The sequence below is a fragment of the Dasypus novemcinctus genome, chromosome 10, assembly GCF_030445035.2.
Source record: "Dasypus novemcinctus isolate mDasNov1 chromosome 10, mDasNov1.1.hap2, whole genome shotgun sequence".
Taxonomy (NCBI): domain Eukaryota; kingdom Metazoa; phylum Chordata; class Mammalia; order Cingulata; family Dasypodidae; genus Dasypus; species Dasypus novemcinctus.
The window spans coordinates 68,933,629-68,958,390 of record NC_080682.1 but is presented as its reverse complement, the minus strand read 5'-3'; the positions used below and the strand labels follow the sequence as shown (position 1 = coordinate 68,958,390).

At 38.3% G+C, this 24,762-nt stretch overlaps 1 non-coding gene across 1 annotated transcript; it reads right to left on the bottom strand.

The window, feature by feature from the left end:
• Positions 1 to 23,143: 23,143 nt before the first annotated feature.
• LOC111766955 (U6 spliceosomal RNA) lies at positions 23,144 to 23,249 on the bottom strand. The gene has a single exon (XR_002798870.1). It is a non-coding gene; the product is annotated as a U6 spliceosomal RNA (small nuclear RNA).
• Positions 23,250 to 24,762: the final 1,513 nt, after the last annotated feature.

The window sequence follows — 24,762 nt, the reverse complement described above, 5'->3', positions numbered from 1 at the left end:
AGCTGGAAATATCATGCAGTTAATTCTGACTATACCTTACTACCTCATGGGTCACACCTTGTATTTCACCTTTGGGTGCTTGTTGTGAATTTAGTCTAGCAATAGATCTCAAAGACAAGAGAGGTGGTGGGGGTGGGTAAGGAGAAGGATTAGAAATGCCTTGCAAGCTACTGACTTCAGGGCATTCCCTTATATTTTCTTCTGGTAAAACAGGATTAATCTCTTCAGGCAGGGTTTGGGAGGCAGTTTTCTCAGGGCAGACTGGAGGCTTGGTAGTGCATGCTGGCCTTTGGCTGGTATGTACCTCAGGGTTGGGAGGAGGTCCAGACTCTTTGGGGCAAGCCAGAGGCTGGGCAGGGCAGACTTCAATTTTGCTAGTACCTACCTCAGGGCTGGAAGCTGTTTCAGACTCCCTGGGGCAAGCTGGAGGCTGGATGATTCAAGGTTGACAAGGTGTGACCTTGTTAGGGCAGGCCATGGCAGGCTTACCTGCCAAAGTCTCAGTAGAATTCAGGGTTCAATGTCTCCACCAATATTATCATCATCTCATATGTCTCCATCCCAATTCTCTGATTCCACTCTTTTCCAATCAATGCCTTCACTTCAAAAGCAGAAACCCTGTGGAGTTGAGATTTCAGTTTCCTTTATAACTCCACTACTTGTACAATGAGAGTCTGAGTTTGGTTCTCAGATAATTTGAACCTGTGGCCAAAGGAGACAAGATTTTCTTTCAGAGCATACATAGAAACTTTCACATCATCCATTCAGTGTTTAAGTTTCATATTTGAAGACTTTAACTCATCTCTTTCTTTTGTAACAGTATTCAGAGTATCTAGGAGAAGCCAGCCAACATCGTTATACTTTTTGACTCCAGAACACTCTGTTAAGGTGTTGAAAACACTCTCACCCAAAGCCTTGCTTCTTATAAGCATGGGGAATCCAGTGATGCTATTTTGTGTACCTCTATTGCCAACTCATGCCATGGACTGTTAGCAGTCTCTTTGTTGGAAAAGGAGTCTTCAGTACCTTTGAATCTAATTTGAGTAGAAAGACAGTTGCAAAACTCCCAGAACCACCTCAGGCATCTCATGTTTAAGAGTCTGTACCTCAAGTACCACTCCCAGTACCAAGCTGTATTAGTCAGGGTTCTCTAGGGAAACAGAATCAACAAGAGATATTGGTCAATAATATTTGTTTCTATAAGAGTTGCTCAAGCAGCCGTGAGGATGCCCAAGTCCAGGTTCCACAGACAGGCTGTGTCCAGAGGCTGTAATAAAAGTCCAGTGAAGGTTCTTGATGAATCCTGGGAGATGCTGGCTCTCCAAAGATGAGCTGGGAAATTAACTCTCAATGCTGGAATCACTTCCCCTTTTAAGGAGTTCAACTGATTGGGTTAAGCAACACTCATTGCTGATGGCAATATCCTTGATTGATGTAATTACAACCACCTATCTATGATTTACCACTGCAGTAAAGTCAAAGGTGACTAAAGTCCATAAATGCCCTTGTGTTACAGTTAGCCCAGTGCTTGCTTGACCAAACAACTGGGCACAATTATCTGGCTGAGTTGACACAATAGCCTTAGGTAACTTAGCTACTAATGGTAAAAAGGTTATCACATTATTCTTGGAATCATCAATTTATGGCAGTCTGTCACCTTACTGGACATTAAACACAGCTATTTCTTTAAAATGATTCATTATGGAGGGACTTCTGGGAAGATGGAGGATAAAAGAGTCAGGGTGATCCTGTTTCTCAGAAAAAAATAGCTAGAGGACAGGCAGAAACAGTCTGGAGTGCTTCTCTGAGTTTAAGGACCACACAGAAGAGAGAGGGGTGAAGGAAACTAGTTTCAGCTGGCTGGAAAAATTCTTGTGAGTATAGCTGCTGCAGTAGTTGCTGGTGCCCATCCCTCCACCCTTAGAGTAAACAGCAGCCTCTGCACAGCAGCAGCTGTGGATAGAGTGGTTTGCAGGGGTCCTCTTACTCAAGAGAAGGGAGAGGAAGGGATATAGCCTAGAGCAAGTTCAGATTTTGGCCAGAGAATTTGGTCTGCTGCTATGGAGGGGCAGCATACTCCCAGGCGGAGTGGGGCTACAATAGTATTTACTCTGAGCTCTTAGGGAACTGAAGATGATGGACCTTATCAAATGTCCTCTCTACTTCCTGGGCTGGTTGCTGAGGATGCAGATGGAAGGAAGGTGTGTCTAGTGAAGGGAGAAGAACAGCTTCAGAGAAAGTTATTCAGGTGAGGCTTGGCTCACCCTGAGGACGTTGCTTCTGTGCCTCCTGCCTAGCCACTGAATAACACTGAATGAATTCCCACATAGCATCTGGGGTCTGAGCTGAGAGGGCTGCCAAAGAGCACCATCTTCTGGCAGACCAGAAAATCCACAAAGAGGATTGAAAAACAGTAATACATAAATAAAAGAGGCAATCAGGTGTCTTTACTGTCCCACCTTCCAAGGCCCTTGGAAACTGGCCTGTACTCCATTACTGGGTCCTAAGCCCTGGTCTGAGCAATTAGACAAGTGCAATCCGAAATATCTAAAAGAACTTGAACCAAGAGTCAAAGAGTAATGGTTGCACATAGGTACTTAACAGTAAATCCCTAGGCAAGAGAGAGAAACTTATCATAAGAGTAAATTCAGCATCATAATCAGATGCTAGATATCAGCAAATATTAAAAGTCATACTAAGAAAAAGGAAGATATGACTCAGGCAAAGGAACAAATCAAAGTTCCAGATGAGACACTGGACTGTAAACAACTAATCATAAAAATCTCCTAAATCAAATTATGGAGTTGAAGGACAACATGACTAAAGAAATGAAAAACATTAGAAAGACACTGAGTGAGCAAAAGAAAAATTTGAAATCTTTCATAGAAAAATAACAAAGCTTATGGGAACAAAAGTCCCAATATAAGTAAGATTAAAAATTTAAAAGAGGCATGCAATCGAGTTGAAATCATGGAATAAAGAATCAGTGATGTAGAGGAATGAGTAACTAAAATTGAAAAGAGAATAATGGAGACAGAAAAGAATGGAAAAAATTGAGCAGGGGCTCAGGGGTGAATGAGAGCACAAAGCACACCAACATACATATTATGGGAATTCCAGAAGGAGAAGAGAAGGGAAAAGGGGCAGAAAGAGTATTTGAGGAAATAATGGCCCAAAATTTCACAACTCCCATGAAAGGTATGAATATATGTATCCAGGAAGCACAGCATACTCCAACTGGAAGAAATGCAAATAGACTGACCCCAAGACACATACTATTCAGAATGCCAAATGCCAAAGTTAAAGAGAAAATTCTGAAAGCAGCAAAGGAGAAATGAAACATCACATACAGGAGACATCCAGTCAGGCTTAGTGTGGATATCACTTCAGAAACCATGGAGGCAAGAAGTTAGTGGTATGATAAAATTCAGTTACTCAAAAGAGAAACTGCAAGCCAAGAATTCTTTATCCAGCAAAACTGCCTTTCAAATATGAGTTTAAAATTACAGATAAACAGAAACTAAGAGAATTCATAAACAAGAATTCAGCTCTGCAAGGAAACACTAAAGGAAATTTGGCAGCCAGAAAAGAAAAGAAAAGAGACTTCGAGGAGAGTGTAGAAGTAAAGACTAGCAGAAAATGCAACCACAAGAGTAAAAAGATGGACAAAAATAAGATATGACAAATGAAAGCCAAAGGATGAAAAGGTTGAAATAAGTAATGCATTTATAGTAACACTGAATGTTAATGGATTAAACTCCCCAATCAAAAAACATAGGCTGGAGTTCTGGGAAAATGGCATTAAAGCAGGCAGGCAGAACTCAACTGTATCACAGAAACAAATTAGGAAATGGAAAAATCTGTTCGCAGGCCTTGCTTTGTGCATCAGTAGCAAACCCCAAGAGAGTGAGGGACACAGAGATGAAGACTCTGAAACAACAACTGTGAATTACTAACCCCCCATGGCAACCAGGAATAGTACCCATCCCCCAAACTCAAGATGTTCAACCTGGGGAAAAGAAACCCTGGCTCACTGCAGCCAACTGAGAGATGTACAGATATCTTCCTCCCTGTCGGCTGTTATAAAGGAAGAGGGAGGGTGCACCAGAGAGTGGAGAATAGTTTCTCTTCAGTTAATTTGGCTAACATTGTTTGCTTTGAGTCTTGGCTCTGGCCAGACCAGAATACAGGCAAATGATATTTGAAAGAAACACCTTTGTGGAAACTGCAAGTAGAAAAGCTATTTTTAGGTCTATCTTAGTCCCAAATACTGAGACAGAATCTGCACCCCATTGTTGAATCCTAAACTTGATTTTGATAACTTAAGCTGGGCAAGTTTAGAGACTCAGAATAAGTTAAACCAATAATCAAAGAAGAGCTGTGAGGGGGAAAAAAACACTAGGCAATAGAGAAATTGTCAGAGTAAATTCACCAACATATTCAGAAGCTAGACATCAGCAAAAAGTTACAAGCCATTCTAGGAAATAAGAAGATATGGCCCAGCAAGAGGAACAAACCAAAATTTTGATGAGATATAGAATTTAGGACAACTAACCAATGATAATCACACAAATCTCCTAAATCAATTCAAAGAATTGAAGGAAAATATGACTAAACAGATAAAGGATATTAAGAAGAAACTGGGTGAGCAAAAAGGACAATTTGAAAATCTCCAAAGAAAAATAATAGAGTTTATGGGTATGAAAGACACAATGAGTGGGATTAAAAATACATAAGAGAATTCCAGGAAAATGGCATTTTTGTAGGTGGTCACTTCCCAGCTCTTTTGCAAAATAATGACTGTGAAGGGGAAAAATCCTATCTGAGTGAGATGTTTTGGAGCCCACAGTTCAGAAGCTTCAGGGCAACAATCTGGAGAGAAATGAGCAAAGAGATAGAGAATCCAAGGGAAAACTGTTAAATGCTCACCCCTGGGGCTGGAAAGAGTGGGTGGCTATGCCCCACCCACAAGGACCCCCTGACTCTTACCAGCCGGTGAGTGGGAAGAAGTATTCTCTGAGAGGAGGAAGCTTCTAGTGAAGGGTGGGGAGCAGTTTACTTTCCATGAGTTGGACACCTGATCCCCCTTTTCAACTCAGGGAAGATACCAGCCAGCACTGAGGTTGACTCCAGGGAGAGGGGAGAGGGAAATCTGCTCAGGCAACTTATCTTAACCAACTGCCCTTGGAGAGAGGAACTTGGGAAGAAAGTGGGTATAGACAAGCAACTAACTAATCCAGTAGCTGATAACTATTAAATTCTTAATCCTCTAAGGGAAATAGTGGTAGGAAGAGCTCAAAAAACTTTAAAACCATATTTAGGGTTCCTTGGGAGGAAGAACAGCCTGGAAGAAGGTCAAGAGTGATTTATTTGTGGTAAGTTTGATCAGCTGAGTCCTGACTGAATCTCAGAAGGGACCTTGACTTGGCCAGGAGAGGGAAGGGGCATCAACTCAGATAGACTTTCACACCCAGCCACACTGGGAGAGAAAGAAATTAGAATAGAGAGGAGTCAGGGGACAGACAGTCACCTAATAAGCAGGACTCTGGAAACTGCTAAGATTCTAAGCTGTCTGAGGAAATGGGCTGATAGCTTCTAAAGGCTAACTGACGTTAGGAGAAAATTTAGCTCAGGGAAGGAATTCCTGCCTCGAATAAACAATGTCCCTGGTTCAATTATTGGGTCTTCTTAGAGAAGTGATCCACTGGGTTATTAGACATCCAGGTGATGCTATATGACAGGGAACATGTAGACATTCATTTTGCATTAGATTTCCTTGGATCTCTTTTCTTTAAAAAAAAAAAATGAGGTTCCTTTTGGAAATAGAACTTAAGTTTTCTTGCTAAAACCTGATTCAAAACCTGCAGAAGGCAGGATGCAGAAAGACTGATTGATGAACACCAACAGCCTGAGAAGCTCCTTAGGGACCTAAGAAGGAAGGTTGTTTTTCATTCTTTTGTTTGTTTATTGTGTTCTGTTTTTTCTTCTCTTTCTTTTTTTTAAATTAGGTGCTGCTTTCTTGTTTCTTGTTTGCTGTGTCTCCCCTTCCTTTGTTTTCCTTTTCTTTCATTAACCAGTTTTGTCTGCCAATGCTATTTCTTTTCCTTGCTTCATCATTCTATCTTCTGTTTTCTATTACTGTTCTTTCATTCCACCTCTTTTTGTTTGGTCTTCAATTTTTCTTTTTTATTTCTCCTTTTTCTCTGTTTTCTTTTTTACTTTTTTATTCTTTGTCTTGTTCCCTCCCTTCTCTCACTTCAGCCTTTTAATTAATTTTATATATTTTTCACGATTCTGTTTCTCATTTCATTGTTTCTATTCCATTTTTTAAAGTTCTTATTCCTCTGCACTACTTACTTGAGTTAACTGTTCATTTTCTTAGGTCTTGTTCAGTTCCTCTTCTACTTTTACTATTATCATTTTTCTCTTCTTACCTCTTTCCTTTTCTCTGGTCCTAAGTTTTTTTCTCAAGGGAATATAGACAACAGCAAGGAAATAGAACAAGAGGAAAGAAGTGTCTAAGTGAAAACTTATCATATACACAAAAAACAACAAAATAAAACCCTAGTGTATAAAGAGAAGTTAATCAACTGAATAAACCCATCAAGACAAAATGATTCCTATACACCAACAAAAAATAACAACCCATACTAAGAAATGGGAAGACATGGCCTAATCCAATGAACCAGCCAAAAAACAGGAGGAGATGCAGAACATGGAACAACTAACCAGAGATGTCCAAACAAATATCATGAATCAACTTTATGAAGTGAAAGAAGAGATTAAGGATATCTCTTCTTCAGGGTGTGGGAGAACACATTGAAGAAATTGTAACCATTCATAAAAAAGATTACAGATATGAGGTAATGAATGGCACAATGCAAGAAATCAAAAATACACTGAAAGCACAAAACAGCACATTTGAACAAGAAGAGGAAAGAATCACCAATGTGGAAGACAGTAACACTGAAATCAACAGATACTAGAGCAAATATATAAAAAGATAGAAAAAATACAGCAGGGACTTAGGGATTTGAATGACAACATGAAACAAATAAACATATTACAGGCACCCCAGAGGAGAAAGAGAAGTAAAGGGAACAGAGGGAGGGTTAGAAGAAATAATTGCTGGAAATTCCCCTACTCTATTGAGGGACATGTGCATAAATGTCTGGGAAGTGCAGAACACCCCAAACGTTTAAATCCAAAAAGGCCTACTCCAAGGCATATACTAGTCAAATTGTCCAAAGCTCAAGACAAAGAGAGAAAAATGAAAGCAAAAAAGAGGAAAGAGATCCATCACATACAAAGGGAAGCTCTATAAGATTTGCTGTTTTCTCATTTGAAATCACAAAGGCTAAAAGATAGTGGTATGGCATAGTTAATGTGTTAAAGGGAAAAAAACTTCAAGCCAAGAATTCTCTATCCAGCAAAGCTGGTATTCAAAAGAGAGGGAGAATTCAAAACATTCACAGATAAACAGAAATTAAGTTTGTCAATAAGAAACCTGCTCTTCAAGAAAACTAAAGGGAGTTCTGCAGGTTAAAAGGAAAAAAATAGGAGAGAAAGAATTGGAGAAGAGTGTAAGAACAACTAAAAAATAAAAAGAGAAATAAAAACAACATATAGCATGCATAAACCTAAACAAAATATGGATAATGCAAGTAATTCATTGACAACAATAACATTGGATGTTAATGGATTAAACTCTCCAGTCAAGAGACACACACCTACAGAATGGATAAAGAAATATAATCCACCTATATGTTGTCTACAAGAAACTCACCTTGCACCCAGGGACTCAAGGAGGCAGAAAATGTATGGTTGGAAAACAATTTTACATACAAGCAATATCCAGTATAGGGTGGGAGTTGCTATACTAATATTGGACAAAATAGACTTTAAATGCAAAACTACTGTAAGAGACAAAGAAGTCCACCATATATTAATAAAAGGGATAACCTGTCAACAAGAAAGAACAATCAGAAACATTTATGCATCTAAACAGGGCATCTCAAAATACATGAAACAAAGCTGGAAAACTAAGTGGAGAAATAGATGATTATGCAATTACAGTGGGGGATTTTAATACACCATTAGCACCATTATCTCATCAGAGAATCAATAAAGAAACAAAGACTTCAATAATACATTGTATTAGGAAATAGTTTCTTGAACTTTACACCCAAAACATGAGCAACAAAAGAAAAAATAGATAAATGGGACCTCCTCAAAAGTAAAGACTTTTACACCTCAAAGGAGTTTGTGAAAGTGAAAAGGCAGCCTACTCAATGGGAGAAAATATTTGGTAACCATATATCTGGCAGGGACCTAATATCCAGCATATATAAAGAAATCCTACACCTAAAAAATAAAAAAGACAATCAACCCATTTAAAATGGGCAAGTGATTTGAATAGACACTTCTCCAAAGAAGAAATACAAATGGCTAAAAATTACTTGAAAAAATGCTCAACATTACTAGCTATTAGGAAAATGCAAATCAAAACTACATGAGACATCATCTTACACCCATTAGACCAGTGGCTATTAAAAAAAGAGGACTGCAAGTGTTGGAGAGGATGTGGAGAAATGGGAACCCTCATCCTGCTGGATGCAGAATCTTGCAGCATTGTGGAAGACAGTCTGGCACTTCCTCAGGTAGCTAACTATTAAATTTCCATATAATTCTTTTTTTAATTGATTTTGTAAAAATATTACATTAAAAAATACATATATGAGATCATATGAGATCCCATTCAACCCCACCACCTCCACCCCACCACTCCCCCCCCCCCCCCCAAGCCACATTCACTCCCATCATCATGACACATCCATTGCATTTGGTAAGTACATCTCTGGGCATCTCTGCACCTCATGGTCAATGGTCCACATCATGGCCCATACTCTCCCCCATTCCATCCACTGGGCCCTGGGTGGATTTACAATGTCCGGTGATTGCCCCTGAAGCACCGTCCAGGGCAACTCAAAGTCCCAAAGGCACCTCCACATCTCATCTCTTCCTGCCATTCCCCATACTCATCAGCCACGATGTCCACTTTTCCCACTCCAATACCACCTTTTCTCTGTGGACCTTGGACTGGTTGTGTCCGTTGCACCTCTATGTCAAGAGGAGGCTCAGGTTCCACATGGATACTGGATGCAATCCTCCTGCTTTCAGTTGTAGACACTCTAGGCTCCATGGTGTGGTGGTTGACCTTCTTCAACTCCATGTTAGCTGAGTGGGGTAAGTCCAATAAATCAGAGTGTAGGAGCTGAAGTCTGTTGAGGCTCTGGGCCTGGGTATCATATTGTCAGTCCAGAGATTCAAATCCCCTAAATATATCTTAAACCCCAGCACCAACTACAATTCCAGTAAAGTAGCATGCAAGTCTTGTGAAAAGAGATCCCATCTGAGTCCAGTTCCATCACGCAGAAACACCAGCTCCAAAGAAGGGCCATCTGCCATGGCAGTGAACCCCATCTGCCATGACCATAGAACCCGTGGGTCTCTTTATCCCTCAAAAGAACCAATATCTGGGGTTGTATCTACTTTATCTGTCTCTTAGACTCTGCTCAGTTGTGCATAAGGGCATTCCTTCTGACAACCTCCAGACTCTTTTTTAGAGACTCATAGGCTTATAAACTCATTTCTCCTTTCCATTTCCCCCTTACATTAGGTCAAACAGCATTTTGAAGTCACGTTATTATATGTAGACAGGCATATTCTGCTGATCCGTATTGAACCTTTAATTCAAGGTCATTTTCTAGTTGCATCTTCAGCTGGTATTTGGTAGTGATCCCTCGGTGCCAGGGAGGCTTATCCCTGGGTGTCATGTCCCACGCTGGGGGGAATGCACTGCATCTACATGCTGAGTTTGGGTGTGAGAGTGGCCACATTTGAGTAACATGAAGGCTGTCAGGAGGAAATTCCCAGGCACAATGCTACTCTAGGCCTTGTTCTTATTGCAGGTGTATAGGCTCACAAGCATAGCCATTAGTATCAGGAGCCCACTGTTGGGCCCTCATTCCTTCCTGGTTCTTACCGTTGCACCTGGGAGACTGCCGCTGCTCCCCCAGGGCCCACGACAGAGACCCCCTGGCCAGGAACCCAGCACCCCCCCCAGCTGATGTTTTTAATTGTTTCCACTATGAGTATATTTAAACATTACCATGTACCCTGGACATATGCTCTGTATAACTCCCTGTCAACTATATATAGCCTGTCAATAACATCCCATATCAGTATTCCTCTGCCGCCATTGTTGAACCACTCTGTGATCCAAAACTTCCTGTAAAGTGAATCCCAACATAATGTCAGTTTCCCTTACTAGTAAAATGGAATATAGTGATGAGTTTAAAGGTTAGATCTAGAGTACGTATTGATTTGGAAAAATTTATACATCCTATCTTTTTCTTTTCTTTTTTTTTCCTAATTATTGAGCTTCTCTTCACAAGAGTCTTAGATCACAGTAATTCATATATACAATATACAGTACTCCCACAGATCCACCATAAAACCTTTTCCCTTCCACAGCAATAATCTTTTAACTTATTCATATCATATTTCCTGAAACTGATGTACAGATTCTGAAACAATAGCTTTCAAACAAGGTGACATCTGTGCTTACAATGTGGTCCATACTTTAGGATGTACAGTTTTCTAAATTTTTTAGTTATCCTATGTTTTGCATTATGGTTTACATTATTAGTCTGCCATCCCCTATATGTTTTTGGTGTAATATTACATGTTTTATATTCATCCTCGTGTACTCTCGCAAAACTCCTCTCTTGCCCCCACATTTACCTTGGTTCCATCCACTCCACATCCATTTTCCCCTCCCCTTGGGGCCCACAGCGCCAGCCAATCTCCATTTCCTGAGAAGCCATGTCCAGAGATACTTGCAGCAGTGTTCAGGGCCTGACTTTCTCAACAGCCCTAATGACCTGGGAGCCACCCTTTCTCACGAGAGATACAGGTCTCTCTATTTGATGGCATTAGTCCTCCCCAGGATGTGGATCCACCCCAACTCTCACTTCTTGGGTCTCTACCCAATGGTACAACCCACCCTGGCACAAAGAGCCTTCAGCTATTCCCCCGGAGTCCGTCCAGCATCAGACCATCCCCCCTGAGCATCCTAAACAGGTAACCCTCCTAATTATATTTTGATACGATTTTCTCAACAAACACCTGACACTCTCCTATGTTCATATGTTGCCCCTCCATCCCCCCAATTTTTGGACAATATTACCCATCCGCCCATCCCCAGCCCCCCTCAAGCCCACAAAGCCCCACCCGAAGTCAACCCCTTGCCCCCATTTTGTCCTTTCTTTGTGCTCATACTTACCGCCAGCTCATCATAGATTCCACCCCTGCAGACGTCGGCTCACATCCTTCCTCCACCCCCCGATTTCCTGTAAGCCTCTTTTCCAGTCTCTAGCTCTCTGAGGTAGGTTTCTTATTTCATATCATTGAGGTCATGTAGTATTTGTCCTTCAATGCCTGGGTTGCTTCACTCAACATAAGGTTCTCAAGATTCATCCATGTTATCACGTGTGTTTGTAGTGTATTTGTTCTTACAGCCGCGTAGTATTCCATTGTGTGTATATACCACATTTTATTGATCCACTCGTCTGTTGATGGGCATTTGGATTGATTCCAACTTTTGGCGATAGTGAACAATGCTGCTATGAACATTGGTGTACATATATCGGTTTGTGTCCTTGTTTTCAGTTCTGCTGGGTATATACCCAGCAGTGGTATTGCTGGGTCATATGGCAAATCTATGTTTAGTTTTTTGAGAAAATGCCAAACTGTCCTCCAGAATGGTTGGATCCTTCTGCATTCCCACCAGCAGTGGATGAGTGTTCCCCTTTCTTCACATCCTCTCCAGCATTTGTATTCTTCTGTTTTTTTCATAGCTGCCGATCTTATGGGAGTAAGATGGTATCTCATTGTAGTTTTGATTTGCATTTCCCTGGTAGCTAGAGATTTGGAGCATTTTTTCATGTGCATTTTAGCCATTTGTATTTCTTCTTTGGAGAAGTGTCTGTTTAAATCTTTTTCCCATTTTTTAAATGGGTTGTTTATCTTTTTATTTTCAAGATATAGGAGTTCTTTACATATGCAAGTTATAAGTCTCTTATCAGATATATGGCTGCCAAATATTTTCTCCCATTGTTTGGGTTCCCTTTTTACTTCCTTGACAAACTCCTTTGAGGTGCAGAAGGCTTTAATTTTGAGGAAGTCCCATTTATCTATTTGTTCTTTTGCTGCTTGTGCTTTTGGTGCGATATTCATGAATCCATTTCCTATTACAAGGTCCTATAGACGTTTCCCTACACTGCTTTCCAAGATCTTTATGGTCTTGGCTCTTATATTTAGGTCTTTGATCCATCTTGAGTTGATCTTTGTATAAGGTGTGAGATGGTAATCCTCTTTCATTCTTCTACATATGGATATCCAGTTCTCCAGGCACCATTTGTTGAATAGCCATTCTCTCCCAGTTGAGAGGGTTTGGTGGCTTTATTGACTATTATATGGCTATATATATGAGGTTCTATATCAGAACTTTCAATTCAATTCCATTGGTCTATGTGTCTCTCCTTATGCCAATACCATGCTGTTTTCAATACTGTAGCTTTGTAGTATGTTTTGAAGTCAGGAAGTGTGATTCCTCCAATTTCATTTTTCTTTTTCAATATGTCTTTGGCTATTCAGGGCTTCTTTCCTTTCCAAATAAATTTCATAGTTAGTTTTTCTAGTTCCTTAAAGAAGGCTGTGTTGATTTTTATTGGGATTGCATTGAATGTGTAGATCAGTTTTGGTAGGATAGACATCTTAATAATATTCAGTCTTCCTATCCATGAACAAGGAATATTCTTCCATTTATTTAGGTCTTCTTTGATTTCCTTGAACAGTCTTGTATAGTTGTTGGGGTATAAGTTTTTTATCTCTTTAGTTAAATTTATTCCTAAGTATTTGATTTTTTTATTTACTATTGTGAATGGTATTTGTTTCTTGATTTCCTCCTGATCTTGCTCACTATTGGTGTACAGAAATGCTACTGATTTTTGCGCATTGATATAACCTGCAACTTTACTAAACTCATTTATGAGTTCTAGACGCTTTCTTGTAGATCTCTCAGGGTTTTCTATGTATAGGATCATGTCATCTGCAAATAATGAAATTTTGACTTCTTCCTTTCCAATTTGAATGCCTTTTATATCTGGTTCTTGCCTCAGTGCTCAAGCAAGTACTTCCAAGACAATGTTAAATATGAGCGAAGACAATGGGCATCCTTGTCTTGTTACTGAGTTTAGAGGGAAGGATTTCAGGATTTCTCCATTGTAAAAAATGTTGGCTGTAGGTTTTTCATATATACTCTTTATTATGTTCAAAAAGTTTTCTTGTATTCTGATCTTTTGGAGTGTTTTTATCCAGAAGGGGTGCTGTATTTTGTCAAATGCTTTTTCTGCATCTATAGATATAATCATGTGATTTTTTTCCTTCAATCTGTTTATATGGTGTATTACATTGATTGATTTTCTTATGTTGAACCATCCTTGCATACCTGGAGTAAATCCCACTTGGTCGTGGTGTATAATTTGTTTAATGTGTTGTTGAATATGATTAGCAAGTATTTTTTTAAGTATTTTTTGCGTCTAGGTTCATTAGAGAAATTGGTCTGTAATTTTCCTTTCTTGTGATGTCTTTTTTGGCTTTGGTACTAGGGTAATGTTGGCATCATAGAAGGAGTTCGGCAATGTTCCTTCTGTTTCGATTTTTTGGAAGAGTTTCAGCAGGATTGGTGTTAGTTCTTTCTGGAATGTTTTGTAGAATTCACCTGTGAAGCCATCTGGCCCTGGGCTCTTCTTAGTTGAGAGATTTTTAATGACTGATTCTATCTCTTTGCTTGTGATTGGTTTTTTAAGATCATCAATTTCTTCTTTTGTCAATATGGGCTGCTTATGTGTTTCTAGGAATTTGTCCATTTCCTCTAAATTGGCATTTTTGTTGGAATACAGTTTTTCAAAGTATCCTTTTTGATAGTCTTTATTTCTGTGGGGTCAGTGGTGATATCGCCTTTCTCATTTCTTATTTTGTGTATTTGCATCTTCTCTCTTTTTTTCTTTGTTAGTCTCAAGAAAGGTTTGTCAATTTTGTTGATCTTCTCAAAAAACCAGCTCTTGGTCTTGTTTATCTTTTCAAGTGCTATCTTATTTTCTATTTCATTTAGTTCTGCTCTTATCTTTGTTATTTCCTTCCTTCTTCCTGTTGGGTTAATTTGTTGTTGTTTTTCTAATTCCGTCAAAAGTGCAGTTAGTTCTTCAATTTTTGCTCTTTCTTCTTTTTTGATATATGAATTTATGGCTATAAATTTTCCTCTCAGTACTGCTTTTGCTGCATCCCATAAATTTTGGTATGTTGTGTTATCATTATCATTTGTTTCAAGGTAATCATTAATTTTTTTTGAGATTTCCTCTTTGACCCACTGTTTTTCTAAGAGTGTGCTGTTTAATTTCCAAATTGTGGTGTGAATTCTGGGCCTCTGTCCCCTGCAAATTTCCAGCTTCACTCCACTGTGGTCAGAGATATTGTTTTGTATGATTTTGATATTTCTGAATTCATTAAGCCTTTCTTTGTGGCCTAGCATATGGTCTATCTTGGAGAATGTTCCATGTGCGCTTGAGAAAAATGTATATCCTGCTGTGTTTGGGTGTAATGATCTATATATGTCTATTAGATCCAACTCTTCTAATATACTGTTCAAATGTTTTCTTTCTTAATGATTCTCTTTTGAGATGTTCTGTCCAGAGTTGATAGTGGTGTATTAAAATCCCCCACTATAATTGTAGATGCATCTATTTTTTCACTTAGTTTTTCCAGTGTTTGCCTCACATATTTAGAGGCACCCTTGTTAGGAGCATAAATATTTATGATTGTTCGATCTTCTTGACTGATTGTCCCTTTCACTAAAATGTAGTATCCTTCTTTGTCTCTCACAATTGTTTCGCATTTAAAGTCTATTTTGTCTGATATTAATATAGCTACTCCTGCCTTTTTTTGGTTATTGTTTGCTTGTATGATTGTTTTCCAGCCATTCACTTTCAACCTCCATGAGTCTCTGGGTCTCAGATGTGTCTCTTGTAGACAGCATATAGATGGGTCATATTTCCTTATCCAGTGTCCCAGTCTGAATCTTTTGATAGGTGAGTTTAATCCATTGACATTCAGTGTTATTACTTTCAGGGAATTATTTGTGTTAGTCATATTTTGATTGGATTTGTGTTTGTCATATTTTGTTTGTATTATTATTTTTTCCCCTTCTATTTTTGTCTTTTTTGTTGCTCTTACACTCTCCTCCAACTCTGCCTGTCCTGTTTTTTCCTTTCTTCCTGCAGAACTCCCTTTAGAATTTCTTGAAGGGGAGGTTTCTTGTTGGTATACTCTTTCGGTTTCTGTTTATCTGTGAATATTTTGAACTCTCCATCATTTTTGAATGCTAGTTTAGCTGGATAGAGTATTCTTGGTTGGAAATTTTTTTTCCTTTAGTACCTTGACTATATCATACTACTGCCTTCTTGCCTCCATGGTTTCAGATGAGAAATCAGCACTTAATCTTATGGAGCTTCCCTTGTATGTGATGGTTTTCTTTTCTCTTGCTGCTTTTAGAATTTTCTCTTTGTCTTGAGCGTTGGATAATTTGACAAGTATATGTTTTGGGGTGGGCCTGTTGGGTTTATGACCAGTGGAGTGTGCTGTGCTTCTTGGATATGTACATCTGTCTCTTTCAGTAGATTTGGGAAGCTTTCAGGCATTATTTCCTGCAACACTCCTTCTGACCCCTTTCCCTTCTCTTCTCCTTCTGGAATGCCTATAATACATATGTTTGAGCGTTTTGCATTATCATTCCGGTCCCTAAATCCTAGCTGGATTTTTTCTATCTTTTTATTGACCACTTCTACTATCCGTTTGATTTCCAATGCACTGTCTTCCACATCACTAATTCTCTGCTCTCCCTCTTCTAGTCTGCTGATATTTGCTGCAAGTGTATTTTTGATTTCTTGAATTGTGGTGTTCATTTCCATCATATCTGTTATCTTTTTGCGTATGTCTGCAATTTCCCCTCCAAGTGTTGTCTTCATGTTGTTAACTTCTTCCTTTACTTCATCAGATTTGTTGGTGATAAATGTTCTGAGATCTTTCATTGCTTTTGCGAAGTTCTGCTCCCCTTCCTGATTTTTACTTTGTTGATTGGATTCATCCATGTTTTCCTGATTACTGGTTTGGTTTGTAGATTTTTGTTGCTGTCTGGTCATCATTTTTTCTTGACGGTTTTAATCAATTCCTTAGCTTCTTTTTCTAGTCTTGGAGATTAATTAGCTGTTGTTTTTGCGTAAGTGTTATATCTTCTCTTTGTCACTTTGTTCTTCTTATTCTAATTTCTTATTGCTGGTTAAGTTCACTTTAAAGGAAAGCATTAGTGCCTGGGAAAGGCAATTGTGTAAGGAAGGAAAAAGTGTAAAGTAGTATTTATGATATATGTTAACAAAGCAACAATATGTGTTCTGGGAGGATGGAGGTTAGATTCATGTAAATTGTGTAGAGTTATAGCAGTAGGTAGAGTACCTATAATGAGGTAGACAACTGAATATGGGAGGAATATGGTATGTACTAAGAAGCTATTGTTTTCATGAGAGAGGGAAAGAGAAAAGAAAGGTAATAGTTTCAAGAGCGGATACCAGACAGAAAACAAAACAAAGGTATTAGAATTTAAGAGTTATACACTTTGTGGATCAAAGAAAGGGAGATGGAATATAGGAGAGATAGTAGATGGTGGAGGATATCAAGATGTAGGGGAAAACGGATAGTGTAGATAGCCAAAATCTATTCACAGAGAAATGAGGCAGTGGAGGATGAGGAAACCCAGCAAATGTGATGTGTTTCCTGCAGGACCTATTGTATTGTTAAGATAAAATAGAATAAGAAGAAGATGTGGGACAAGGAAGAGAGGGGAAAAAAAAGACTTTGGGGGATACGCTGGGAGGAAAAACTAGGGGATAATGCAATGCCAGGAATCAGAACATTAAAAAAATAGAATAAAAAATAGAAATAGAATAAAAATAAAAACAAAACAAAACAAAACAAAGAAGAAAAAACACAAACTTTGAGGGCTAGGACATTCAAGGACCTCAGATGGACCTCAGGGCATGGTGGATTCAGGGATGGGAAGTCTGAGGTATTGAGGACTCAAGAGGTGTGAGTCTCTGGGGTGTGGGCCACCAGAGTCCAGGGAACTCAGACTTGGCAACCTCAAGTCCGGTTAACAGGAAGCCTGGGAGCACCACAGTGCATCACAGCCTTCAGGGATCCCTGCAGCTGGGTGCCAGCCCTATGGGTGAGGTCACATCCACAAGCTCTATCCTGTGTTCTGTACCCTACAATTCACTCACTTACTAGTGTCTATTGTGTGGATATATCACCAATTGACTTCAGGAACCCTCCCACCCTGTGGACCCCCGGGAACGGCCACCTAGGGGCGCCTCTAGGCTGCAGCCAATTTAATGACTCAGATCAATATCCAGGTCCGGGGGAGGGGCTCCAGCCCAAACCGCTAATAACAGAGTCCAAACCCGAAATTCCCACGCTTTGCAGAATATTCCCCTAATCAGCTTCCAAACGTCTCCCACCCTACGAGACCCTGGTAGCGTTTCTTTGTTGCTATCACTTTAAGACTGCTGTAGGTCAGCAGCCAGGCTTGAGGGGGGGCGTGGCTCTAGGCGGAAACGCTATTGTTTGTGTCCCCAATCAAAAATTCCCCCCGCTTTGCCATAAAACTCCCGTCTGTCTGCCCAAATCAGTCTGCTAGCGCCTCCCTTCCCACCAATCCCCCAATAGGCCGCCCAGGGCCCACGGACTCCCCAGTAATGCAGAGCCTCCAAAAAAAAGAAAGAGAAAAAAAAACAAAAAAAACAAAAACAAAAACAAACTGCGCCCCAGCGGCTCCCGGTGCCCCGGCCACTCTCCGCGCCGTGGCTCCGCCCACCCAAGGAGGGAATCTTCAGCGCAGCTGGGATCTCCGTGTATATTTCACAGACGCATCCTCTCTGTTACCTTCCCTCCAAATCCATGTCCAGACACCTCCCGACCTGCAAAAATCCCGAAACAGCCGGTCCCAAAGAGCCTCCAACGCAGCCCAGCCGATTCCCTGCAGGAGATACTATCAGGCAAGTTCATTCAGCCACCATCTTGCCCCGCCTCCTTATTCACTCTTGGTAGGAATATAGAATGGTACAGCTACTGTAGAAATCTGTTTGGCGGTTCCTAAGAAAGTTAGATATAGATCTATTATGTGATTCAGCAATACCACTACTACATATATACCCAGAAGAACTGAGAGCAGTGATATGAACAGTTTTCTGCCAACTGATGCACATAGCAACATTATTCACCACTTCCAAAAGATGAAAACAACTTAGGTGTCCATCAACTACAAATATATATACAAAATGTGGTGTATACACATGATGGAATGTTATTCACTTGTAAAAAGAAATAAAGTTGCAAAGCATATAACAATATGGATAAATCTGGAGGATATTATGTTGAGTGAAGTAAGCCAGTCACAAAAGGAAAAATATCCTATGATTTCACTGTTATGAACTAAATATATTAAGCAAAGTCATGGACTTAATAGCTAGAAAGAAGTCATCAGAAAATAGAATGTGGTTAGAGAAGGGAAAGTTGAGGTTAAGCCTGTGCAGAATTGGTATAAAAAAAGTTTGTAAATGTTTTGATATGAATAGAAATGGTAAAAACCCATGTTAGGATTTGTAATTAATAGCACTAACATATGGGCAAGATAATGGGTTTTTGTTTGTTTGTTTGTTTTTCGGAGTAATGAAAATGCTCTAGTATTGATTGTAGTGATTTATGCACAACTCTGTGATTATACCAAATGTCATTGATTGTACACTTTAGATTATTTTTTATGGTTTATAAATAAAAATATAACATGGTGGGTTGGGGAAAAAAAACACCAAATGTAAGATGTGAACTATAGTTAATATAAATACTTTGATGATGCTTTTTCACAATTTGTTACAAATGTTTTATAACAATGCAAGGTATTGGAGGTGGAATGAGGTATGGAATCCCTGTATGATATTATGCATGTTTTTTTTTGTAAGTTCACAACTTTTACTGTATACTTATTGTTCATGTATGAATGACATACTTCAATAAATTTTTAAATGAAAAAAAGATTAATGATGATTAGTAAAATGCCATGTGCTCTATTATCTTTGTCTAAAATAATGTATAGAAACTGGAATGTAGACTAGAATCAAAAGCCCATAGGAAGAAGTCTTAGAAATAACCCAACCCACACTTGTGTCATGGAATAATCTTGGTCCTATTGCTCACAAGTAGATATGTAATTCTGCTTTCTCATCTGTAGTCAAAATGTTAAATGTGATGGAACCCAATAATTCTTGAGGAACAATCAATGATAGGGGTCTTTTATTAAAATAGCTTAAAACAGTGATAGAGGAAAGGCAGAAAATCTTCAAACCCTTGTTTGCTGTCTTCAATTTGTTGCAATGAATTATTCAAGAAAGGAGAACTTTCCATAAGCACACAAATTCATAATGAATTCCTTTATTTTAATTGAATGAAAGTAAGATATTAATAGACTGAAGATCTTGATGCCTTCTGTAAATAAAGAGATATGGGAGAAATGTAAAGAACATCTTTTTTATTCCACATTAACTGGTGTGAAAATTCTAGAATCCACGTAGGCTACTTTAAAAGTTTACTTTTGAGGTAGGGGCATAGGTTCCAAGATTTCTACTTGAGTTTAGATTCTTAGGTTATGGTAACTTCATCTTTTTAGTTGCTCAAAAACCAAAAGTCATAGTCATTCTTTTCTTCTTTCTCCCATATTCCAAATTCAGACTGTTAGTGTCCAAAAAATATGTGTTGTAAGGACATGCACCTGAATGCCACAATGTATTCACTTTGTAACACTAAGGAAGTTAATTAATAACTCTGATCTTCATGTTCCACACCTGTGAAACAGACAAAAACCATACATCCCTCATGTGGTTATATGGAACATAAAAGAGAAAGTTATGTAAAGTTCGTATATGTTAATGCATAGTGGTTGATCAATAAGTAATTGTTTTAAACCTCTGTCCTCTTATTTTAGAGTTTTATTCAAATACCACACTGGGCTTAAAACTTCTTAATAAATTCAGCAACTGGGAACACACATTCTCTCCCATTCTAGCCCGAAACTCATCACTGAATATCTTAACATGAAGTCATTAATCAAATCAGGCAATAGTTGCAGTTGTATATCTCCAGATTCTCCCTTCTTTCCCTTCTAAAGTACTTCCCTTATGTGGACTTAGAAAAAACTACCAAGATCTTCTGCCTTCAACTTAGGGCTACCTGATTCTTTACTCATTTCTTCTCAGAGTATCACTCAATTCCTAAGAACAGAAGATGGGCAAAATCAGCAAGCCTAGAAGCCTTAAGAGGCTTACCTTATCCCAGGAATTCTAGCCTTGTCAAGTCTATGTGTGGCTCTCACTTCAAATAGAATTGACTAATAACCTGATAACCTTCTTTTTTTAAATTGTGATTTTAGATATTTTAAATAAGAAAAGGATCTTTGGAAAACATGCAATCCAGTCCTTTCTTCTTTATATATGGAAATTATTTAGAGTAAAATAAAAGGAATGATGTTCTCAGAGTTACTGTGACCAGGATTGGATTACTGGTCTCTAAGTTAAGTGATCTCTCCATTATACCTGTCATGCCATATGGCCTGGAGGCTAAATTTGAAATATCCCTTGTCCTGCTCTCCCAGTCAACTACCAAAATGTTCAGGAAATTCTATTTCCATAACCAAACTACATCTTCCCCTTTCTATTTCAGTGTTCTTAAATTTGTTTGTACTTTTTACTTGAAAAGTGATGGATGTAAATGCAGGACAACTTGCTTGCATTTACCACTGACAAACATGGAGACTATTCTGCTAGGAATATATATGTAGGTTAATTGTCACATATAGCTGTTTCTTCCATTTTATGTCCTATTCCTGAGACTGTAACAACTTTCTCATAGGGGACCATGGTCCTGTTGTGCCTCTCTGATCCCCCACCAGAAAATATGAATTAATTTGCTGATTTCCTATGGTTTGACATCCTGCTTCTGCTCTTCAGGTAATGATTTTATACCAGTATTGTTTATCTATGAGTAATAACAAAATAACACAAATCTGACAATTACCTACCTACTCAGATATCAAATGTTGGGCCCAAATACAAGAGGAAATAAACAATTGCAAAGTCCATCAATAAGAATATTTGGAAATGAACTCATAAATTCTCTCCTGTTTTAGAGGACTAAATAAATGAATCAGCACTATTACTAATGCCATATCTTAGCATTGTCATTCAAATGTTAATTTTTATGAGACAAAATGACTGAAAAAGAAAACTATGACTGTCAATTTGTACATGAAATGGTTAAATTATTCAGAAAATTCAGAGAAACCAGTTGTATAAATCAGAATGGCCTATATTACACTATTCTAACAAATAACACCAAACTCTTAGTTATTTAAAACTATAAAAGCTTACTTCTCACTCAAGCTATATGTCATCCCAGCTCAGTTAGAGCTCCATTCTAAAAATTAAATATTTAATGTGAAGTAAAATTTAAAGCAATGAAATATTTTCCAAGTGATTATTTTTTCAAATAGATCAGGAAACCTTAAACATTTTTGTTCAGACCCCTTTGCCAGTCAGGTGAAAGCCACGGGTCCCTTACTAAGTCCACACTACACTGTGTAATATTTAATAAATATATCATACCTGCACCAGTATGTTCCATTCAAGAATAATGGCTTTTTGAATTTCAATTCAAGCTCACAGACCTCTTGTTAAGAACCCCTGATATAAATTAGCAATATGTATTTCTTCTCATTCATAAATAGATATAAAGTATTGAGAGAGAAGTAAGCCATACCCAAAGATCATTTTGTTCAAATATTGGATGATGAGAAAGTGAAGCTCAACTTTTTTCAGACAGTTTCCTTTTGTCTATGTAGCCAAATAGGAAATAAATTTATCTTTTATAGTTCCCCAAAGTATCAACATCTATATTTGACATAGCAAGTGTACAGTAAGTCATTATTAATTAATATGAAAACAAAGAAAAGGAAATAAAATTTCCAAAATCTCAAAATAAAATCATAGTAGTCTTTTTTTTTTTTTTTAAAGATTTATTTATTTATTTATTTAATTTCCCCCCCTCCCCTGGTTGTCTGTTCTCTGTGTCTATTTGCTGCATCTTGTTTCTTTGTCCGCTTCTGTTGTCGTCAGCGGCACGGGAAGTGTGGGCCGTGCCATTCCTGGGCAGGCTGCACTTTCTTTTCACACTGGGCGGCTCTCCTCACGGGCGCACTCCTTGCGCGTGGGGCTCCCCCACGCGGGGGACACCCTTGCGTGGCACGGCACTCCTTGCGCGCATCAGCGCTGCGCATGGCCAGCTCCACACGGGTCAAGGAGGCCCGGGGTTTGAACCGCGGACCTCCCATATGGTAGACGGACGCCCTAACCGCTGGGCCAAAGTCCGTTTCCCAGTAGTCTTTATAAAATATGGGAACGCAATAAGGGATTTGAGATGTGAAAATTTTTTATTCTTCCAATGTACAAAGAAAAGTAGAATATCCAATTAAATAGTCTAAGGAGTCAAATCACTTCAAACCTTCAGGTTAAGCCTGAAAATAGAGATGAAACTGGCCATGTAGGGGAGGGAGTACATAAAACAACTCCACTCAACTGGAAACCTGTTGATATAAATGAGTCCCTGAGGTGACATAGGCAGAAGATTGGATGAAGCAAATAAAATGAAATAGTTTCTAAAATGTCCTAACTACATTTTCTTTTTTGATCAAGGTTTTGCATGTACATAGTTTAAAGATTTTAATAATTTTGTTTATGAAAGAAAGTAATCCCACACATTTACCCCATCACATTTTTTTTCTATAGACAATTCTTTTCTTTCAAATATTTGCTTTGGTGTTTACCTCCATATCTTTAAATTGCACTTTTTTTTTCAACTTAAAAGAAACATGGAACGCTTTACAAACTTGCATGCCATCCTTGTGCAGAGGCTCTATATCTTCTCTATATCGTTTCAATTTTAGTACATGTGCTGTTGAAGTGAAGCACTCCACGTTACACTTTTGCATTATCAACTTTAAAATTTTCAATTGAAAGCCTTTTTCTTTGATTTCCTATTCTGAAAAGACAAAGATTAATCTATCTTACTTCCCTCCTGTCTTGCCAGTAAATGCACACAAAAATACATATCCAAGAGACACAAATACACACATTTTTTTGTGTGTTTTTGTGAGATCTTGGCATTAGGAAAGCTATGTCATACTACCAGCTAAATAAAAACAAAGAGTCTAAATTCAAGTGATAAAACATTAAAATATCAAAATGTCCAGGTTTCAACAAAAGGTCATAAAAATCTAAAGAAACAGAAAGCAAAAGCTAGGTAAAGGAGAAGATTAGAGAATTAGAAGCCATCAATGAAGAGAACCAGATCTGGGGCATAACAAGTAAAAGACTTTAAAAAAATGGTCCTAAATATGCTAAAAGATCTACAGGAAAATATGGACAAAGAACTAAAGAAAATCAGGAAAATGAAAGAAAAACACAAAGAGAAAAATATTATGGGGATGGAACTTCTTGAAAAGAATGAAACAGAGCTGCAGAATACTGTACTAGAAGTTACAAATTCCCTAGAAAAGTTGAACAGCAGACTAGAGCTGGCAGAAGAAAAAATCAGGAAAGTGAAGATAACTCAATTGAAATCATCCATTTATGAAGAGCATAAAAGAAAGGATGAAGAAATGTGAACAGAGCCTGAGGAACCTGTGGAGTGCCATCAGGAATACCAATATACATTGGATGGGTGTCCAGAAGGAAATGAAAGAAAGAGCAGAGAGAATATTTAAGGCAATAACAGCTGAAAACTTCCCAAATTTAATAAAACACCTGAATATAAGCATACAAGGTGCTCAACGAACTACAAACAGAATAAATCCTAGTAGACCAACACTATACCATGTTATAAATCAAACTGTCAAATGCCAAAGATAAAGAGAGAATTCAGGAAGCCTCAAAGGTGCAGCAATGTGCCACATACAGGGAAGCCTCAATAAGATTAAGTGACAATTTCTCATCGGGAACCATGAAGGAAAGAAGGCAGTGGGATCACATATTTAAAGGACTGACAGCAAAAAAAAAAAAAAGTTGCCCACAAGAATTCTATATCCAGCAAAATAGTCTTTCAAAAATGAGGAAATGATCAAGACATTTGCAGTTAAACAAAAATATAGAGAATTCATCACCACTAGAGCAGCCTACAAGTAATGCTAAAAGGAGTTCTGCTAGTTTAAAAGGACAGGATACTAGACAATTTACTGAAACTGTATGAAGAAAAAACGATCTCTAGTAAAGGTAACAAAATGGGTAAATATCAATACCAGTGTTATATTTTTATATGTAATTCCACTTTTAACCTCTTATAGGCTCTAAAAGGCAAATATATAAAATGTAATGATATGTCAATCATGTTAGATTTATATATTATAAATATGTAATTTGTAACAAAAGCTACATAAAGATAGAAGGGCAGAAGTCTATAGGAACATAATTTATACATACTATTGAA